General features: G+C 39.5%; 1 pseudogene; it reads left to right on the forward strand.

The window, feature by feature from the left end:
- Positions 1–6,491: 6,491 nt before the first annotated feature.
- On the forward strand, positions 6,492–7,002 carry LOC123399432 (annotated as a pseudogene).
- Positions 7,003–7,644: the final 642 nt, after the last annotated feature.

Here is a 7,644-nt window from a genome sequence, read left to right on the forward strand (position 1 = left end):
TTAAATCCTTCGTTGAAACAAATACTTTTTGTGATTTTAGCGCTAAACATGGACTTGACTGTGAGATAGTAGCTTCATTATGTGAATCATTTGCTGCTCATATTAATCTGCCTAAATAGAAGTGGTTTAAATATCATCCTCCCATAGAAGTCAATGTAGTTAAACCCAATTCAGTTGAAGAGAAAGTCATTGATTATAATGATCCTATTGTTCCTAGTGCTTACATTGAGAAACCACCTTTCCCTGTTAGAATACAAGATCATGCTAAAGCTTCAACTGTGATACGTAAGGGCTACATTAGAACACCTACACCCCGTGAGCAAATTAAAGTTGAACCTAGCATTGCTATTATCAAAGATCTCTTGTCCGACAATGTTGATGGGCATGTTATTCACTTCTGTGAAGATGCTGCTAGAATTGCTAAACCTCATGTTAGAGACAAACATATGCCTGTTGTTGGCATGCCTATTGTTTCTATTAAGATAGGAGATCATTGTTATCATGGTTTATGTGACGTGGGTGCTAGTGTTAGTGCAATACCTCGATCTTTATATGATGAAATTAAAGATGAGATTGCACCTGTCGAGATGGAACCTATTGACGTTACTATTCAGCTTGCCAATAGAGATACTATCTACCCTTTGGGAATTGTTAGAGATGTTGAAGTCTTGTGTGGTAAAACTAAGTATCCTACTGATTTTCTCGTTCTTGCTACCACACAAGATAGCTTTTGTCCCATCATATTTGGCAGACCTTTCCTCAATACTGTCAATGCTCATATTGACTATGTGAAGCAAACTGTCAGTGTTGGCTTTGAAGGTGTGTCACACGAATTCAATTTCTCCAAGTTTGGTAGACAACCTCATGAAAAAGAATTGTCTAGTAAGGATGAAATTATTGCTCTATCTTCTATTGATCCTATAGAGCAATACTTGCTTGAGCATGACAATGATATGCATATGGATGAAAGGAATGAGATAGATAGAGTTATCTTTGAACAATATCCTATCATTAAGAATAATTTGCCTGTTGAACTGCTTGGAGATCCACCCCCACCAAAGGGTGATCCTATGTTTGGGCTTAAACAGTTACCTGATACTCTTAAGTATGCTTATCTCGATGAAAAAGAGATATATCCTGTTATTATTAGTGCTAGCCTTTCAGAGCATGAAGAAAATAAATTATTGAAAACTCTGAGGAAGCACCGTGCTGCTATTGTATATACTCTTGATGATCTTAAGGGCATTAGTCTCACTCTATGCCAGCATAAAATTAAAACCGATCCTGATTCCAAACCAGTTGCCGATCATCAATGGAGATTAAATCCTAAGATGAAAGAGGTAGTAAGAAAAGAAATACTAAAGCTCCTAGAAGCGGGTATTATCTATCTTGTTGCTCATAGTGATTGGGTAAGTCCGTTGCACTGCGTCCCTAACAAGGGAGGTATTACCATTGTCCCTAATGATAAAGATGAATTGATCCCACAAAGAATTGTTACTCGCTATAGGATGGTAATTGATTTTAGGAAATTGAATAAAGCCACTAGGAAAGATCATTACCCTTTGCCTTTTATTGACCAAATGCTAGAAAGATTGTCTAAACACACACACTTCTGCTTTCTAGATGGTTATTCTGGTTTCTCCCAAATACCAGTTGCACAATCTGATCAGGAGAAAACCACTTTTACCTGCCCTTTCGGTACCTTTGCTTATAGACGTATGCATTTTGGCTTATGTAATGCACCTGCTACCTTTCAAAGATGTATGATGGTTATATTCTCTGACTTTTGTGAAAAGATTGTTGAGGTTTTCATGGATGATTTCTCCGTTTACAGGTCTTCTTTTGATGATTGCCTCCGCAACCTTGATCGAGTTCTGCAGAGATGTAAAGACACCAACCTTGTCTTGAATTGGGAGAAGTGGCACTTTATAGTTAATGAAGGCATCGTCTTATGACATAAAATTTCTGAAAGAGGTATTGAAGTCGATCAGGCTAAGGTTGATGCGATCGAGAAAATGCCATGCCCTACAGACATCAAAGGTATAAGAAGTTTCCTTGGTCATGCTGGTTTCTATAGAAGGTTCATTAAAGACTTCTCTAAGATTTCTAGGCCTCTTACCAATCTCTTGCAAAAAGATATTCCTTTTGTTTTTGACGATGATTGTGAGGAAGCATTTGAAATACTTAAGAAGGCCTTGATAACTGCACCTATTGTTCAACCACCTGATTGGAACCTACCTTTTGAAATTATGTGTGATGCTAGTGATTATGTTGTTGGTGTTGTTCTAGGACAAAGAGTTGATAAGAAATTGAATGTTATTCATTATGCTAGTAAAACTCTAGACAGTGCCCAAAGAAACTATGCTACTACTAAAAAGGAATTTTTAGTAGTCGTGTTTGCATGTGAAACGTTCAGATCTTACATTGTTGATTCCAAAGTTACTATTCACACTGATCACGTTGCTATTAAGTATCTCATGGAAAATAAAGATGCTAAACCTAGACTTATCAGATGGGTTCTCTTGCTACAAGAATTTGATTTGCATGTTGTTGATAGGAAGGGTGCTGAGAACCCCGTAGCAGATAACTTGTCTAGGTTGGAGAATGTTCTTGATGACCCACAACCTATTGATGATAGCTTTCCTGATGAGGAACTGAATGTCATCAATGGTCATCAATGCTTCACGTAGTACACCGTGGTATGCTGATTATGCAAGTTATATTGTTGCTAAATATATACCACCTAGTTTCACATACCAACAAAAGAAGAAATTCTTCTTTGATTTGAGACATTACTTTTGGGATGATCCTCACCTTTATAAAGAAGGAGTAGATGGTGTTATTAGACGTTATGTACCTAAGCATGAACAGGGACAGATCCTACAGAAGTGTCACTCCGAGGCTTACGGAGGACACCATGCGGGAGATAGAACTACACACAAGGTATTGCAATCCGACTTCTATTGGCCTTCCCTCTTCAAGGATGCCCGTAAGTTTGTCTTGTCTTGTGATGAATGTCAAAGAATAGGTTATATTAGTAAACGTCAGGAAATGTCTATGAATTATTCACTTGTCATTGAACCATTTGATGTTTAGGGTTTTGATTATATGGGACCTTTTCCAAAGTCTAGCGGGTATACTCATATTCTAGTTGTTGTTGATTACGTTACTAAGTGGGTAGAAGCTATCCCAACTAGTAGTGCAGATCACAACACCTCTATTAGGATGCTTAAAGAAGTTATTTTCCCTAGATTTGGAGTCCCTAGATATTTAATGACTGAAGGTGGTTCACATTTTATTCATGGTGCTTTCCGTAAAACGCTTGCTAAGTATGATGTCAACCATAGAATTGCATCTCCCTATCATCCTCAGTCCAGTGGTCAAGTAGAGTTAAGTAATAGAGAAATTAAACTAATTCTGCAAAAGACTGTTAATAGGTCTAGAAAGAATTGGTCTAAGAAGCTTGATGATGCACTGTGGGCTTATAGAACTGCTTATAAGAATCCCATGGGCATGTCTCCGTACAAAATGGTTTACGGTAAAACATGTCATTTACCTCTTGAGCTAGAGTATAAGGCTTATTGGGCAATCAAAGAGCTCAACTTTGATTTCAAACATGCTGGTGAGAAGAGGTTATTTGATATTAGCTCACTGGATGAATGGAGAACTCAGACATATGAAAATGCCTAGTTGTTTAAAGAAAAAGTTAAGAGGTGGCATGATACAAGGATACAAAAATGTGAGTTCAATGTAGGTGATTATGTCTTGCTATACAATTCTCGTTTAAGATTTTTTGCAGGCAAGCTTCTCTTTAAATGGGAAGGTCCTTACATTGTCAAAGAAGTGTATCATTCCGGTGCCATCAAAATCAACAACACGGAAGGTAATTTTCCGAGAGTTGTAAATGGGCAAAGAATCAAGCATTATATCTCAGGTACTCCCATAAATGTTGAAAGCAATATTGTTAATACCATAACTCCGGAGGAGTACATAAGGGATATTTATTAGCCTGTTTCAGACTCCAAAAACGAAGAGGTATGTGATTCGGTAAGTAAACTGACTCCAAAACTTTTCCAGTAGCAATTTTTCTCCGTTTTGAAATTTTTAGAAAAATAGGAAAATTTAAAGTAGTCCAGAAAGCGCACGAGGAGGCAACAAGCCTGCCAGGCGCGGCCTACCCCCCTGGCCACGCCTGGGTGGCTTGTGGGCACCTTGTGTGCCTCCCGGACTCCCCTTTCTGGTGGAATACTCCTTTTGGTCGGGAAAAATCATTATATATTCTTCCGGAAGTTCTGACCCTCGTATCATGCAAGTATCCTCTATTTTCGTTTCGAGCATGTTTCTGCCGTAGATTTAGAGCAAGATGTCGCCTCAGGAATCTGTCGGGAGAACGATTTCCCTCAAGTCTATGAAGAAGTAAAAGCTGATCTGAAAAGAATGGAGGCCATGGAGGCCAAGGAAGGGCTGCTGGAAGAAACTAAGGGCAAAACTAAGGAGGAGAATCCGGCGTCGAACGAAGGGCAATCTGTGCTCAACAAGGAAGAAGCTGAGGAAGAGGATTTTCTTCAACCCTAGCTCCACCTTTTAACTCCATCCTTGATCGAACTCTTGAGGTTATGTGAAATAACTCGTGTTCGTAATAGTTATCTCACCCGTGAAGTTGTTTTGCTGGAGAAACATATCACAGAGCTCCAAAGTATAAATCGAAGATTGATGGCCCTCTTGGAATCAAAAGACGGGACAACTCCACCACCATCACCTTCGAAGGAAGACAATTAAGCACGGGTATGGGCACTCCTCTTGGCTTGTGCCAAGCTTGGGGGAGTTTCCCTGGTATCGTATCACCATCACATATTTTGCCTTTACCTTTTTCTTAGTTCGATCCTTTTTGGTTTTATCTTTCTCTAGTAGAATAAAGTTCTTAGTGATCTAGGCTTGAGTTTTGCTTTGTGTCGCCCCCAATGTAATCGAGTTCGTGAGTCATATAATAAAGAGTGTTTTAGTTAAGGGCCTTGCTTCATGCCATGATCTAAAGAAAAGAATAATAAAAGAACAAAAGCATGAAAGATCATGTAATGATCTTATGGGAAGTGATGACTTCACATATAAAAAGAATGTTGATTGAAACTTGTTGTGGGTGGACAAACGTAGACCTTGGTCATTGTTGCAATTAATAGGAAGTAATAAAGAAAGAGAGGTTCACATATAAATATATCATCTTGGGCACCATCTATGATTGTGAACACTCATTAAACTATTACATGCTTAGAAGTAGATGTTGGACAAGGAAGAGAACATAATGAATTATGTTTGCTTGGTTTCGAACAATGTTATATGACTAGAGATCCCTTAGCATGTGACGCTTGCTTCCACCTCATATCAGCCAAAACTTCCGCACTAAGTAGAGATACTACTTGTGCATCCATAAACCTTCAACCCAGTTTTCCCATGAGAATCCACCATACCTACCTATGGATTGAATAAGATCCCTCAAGTAAGTTGTCATCGGTGCAAGCAATAAAAATTGCTCCCTAAATATGTATGATCTGTGGAAAATAAGATTTGTATGAACCTGTGATGAGGAAGACATAAAAGCGACACACTGCATAATAAAGTTCTTTATCATAGGAGGCAATATAAAGTGACGTTCCTCCACACTAAGATATCACACATACAAACCTCAAAAGCGCATGACAACCTCTGCTTCCCTCTGCGAAGGGCCTATCTTGCACCTTTACTTTTTATCCTTAAAAGAGGTATGGTGATCGACACCAATTCCTCATTTCGCCATTATCTTGGCTAACGTCATGTGCTAGGGAAAGATCTATGTTCATATGTCAACTTGGAAGTATGTATTCATGAATTATTATTGTTGACATTACCCTTGAGGTAAGTAGTTGGGAGGCGAAACTATAAGCCCCTATCTTTCTCTGTGTCCAATTGAAACTTTGATCTCATGAGTACCACGTGAGTTTTAGCAATTGTAGAAGACGAAAGGATGATTGAGTATGTGGATTTGCTTTACAAGCTCTTATTTGACTCTTTCCAATGTTATGATAAATTGCAATTACTTCAATGATTAAAGGCTATTGGTTCTTAATTCTCAATAAGGTTCTTGATCCATACTTTACTTTGTGAAGGAATTATCACCTTAGCATAGGAGATTATATGACGATATTGTTGTTCTAAATATGATCATGATGCCTGCATGTCCGCATGTTGTTTTATCGACACCTCTATCTCTAAATAGGTGGGCATATTTATTGATCTCGGCTTCCGCTTGAGGACAAGCGAGGTCTAAGCTTGGGGGACTTGATACGTCCATTTTGCATCATGCTTTTATGTTGATATTTATTGCTTTATGGGCTGTTATTACGATTTACGGTACAATACTTATGCCTTTTCTCTCTTATTTTATAAGGTCTACATGAAGAGGGAGAATGCCGGCAGCTGGAATTCTGGTCTGAAAAAGGAGCAACATTTAGATACCTATTCTGCATAACTCCAAAAGCCGTGAAAATCAACGAAGAATTATTTTGGATTTTATAAAAAATACTAGGCGTAAGAAGTACCGGAGGGGAGCCACCAGAAGGCCACAAGCCTACCAGGCGCGGCCTACCCCCCTCGCCGTGCCTGGGTGGCTTATGGACCCCTTGTTTCCCCTCCAGCTCCCATCTTCTCCTATAAGGAGGGTTTCATCCCAGAAAAAATCAAGAGAAGGATTTCGGGAGGAGACGCCGCCGCCACGAGGCGGAACTTGAGCAGAACCAATCTAGAGCTCCGACACGGTCGTCTTGCCGGGGAACCTTCCCTACCGGAGGGGGAAATCGTCGCCATCGTCATCACCAACACTCCTCTCATCGGAGGAGACTCATCTCCATCAACATCTTCATCAGCACCACCTCATCTCCAAACCCTAGTTCATCTCTTGTAACCAATCTCCGTCTCGCGACTCCGATTGGTACTTGTAAGGTTGCTAGTAGTGTTAATTACTCTTTGTAGTTGATGCTAGTTGGATTACTCGGTGCAAGATCATATGTTCATATCCTTAATGCTATTCAATACCTCTCTGGTCATGAACATAATTATGCTTTGTGAGTAGTCACTTTTGTTCCTGAGGACATGGGATAAGTCTTGCTATAAGTTGTCATGTGAATTTGGTATTCGTTCAATATTTTGATGCGATGTATGTTGTCTTTCCTCTAGTGGTGTTATGTGAACGTCGACTACATAACACTTCACCATTATTTGGGCCTAGAGGAAGGCATTGGGACATAATAAGTAGATGATGGGTTGCTAGAGTGACAGAAGCTTAAACCCTAGTTTATGCGTTGCTTCGTAAGGGGCTGATTTGGATCCACTTGTTTAATGCTATGGTTAGACTTAGTCTTAATTTTCTTTCGTATTTGCGGATGCTTGCGATAGGGGTTAATCATAAGTGGGATGTTTTTTCCAAGTAAGGGCAGCACCCAAGCACCGGTCCACCCACATATCAAACTATCAAAGTAGCGAACGTGAATCATATGAACATGATGAAAACTAGCTTGACAGAAATTCCCATGTGTCCTCGGGAGCACTTCACCTCATATAAGAGTTTGTCCAGGCTTGTACCTTGGTACAAAAGGGATTGGGCCATCTTGCTGC

Source organism: Hordeum vulgare, chromosome 5H, assembly GCF_904849725.1.
Source record: "Hordeum vulgare subsp. vulgare chromosome 5H, MorexV3_pseudomolecules_assembly, whole genome shotgun sequence".
NCBI classification, from domain to species: domain Eukaryota; kingdom Viridiplantae; phylum Streptophyta; class Magnoliopsida; order Poales; family Poaceae; genus Hordeum; species Hordeum vulgare.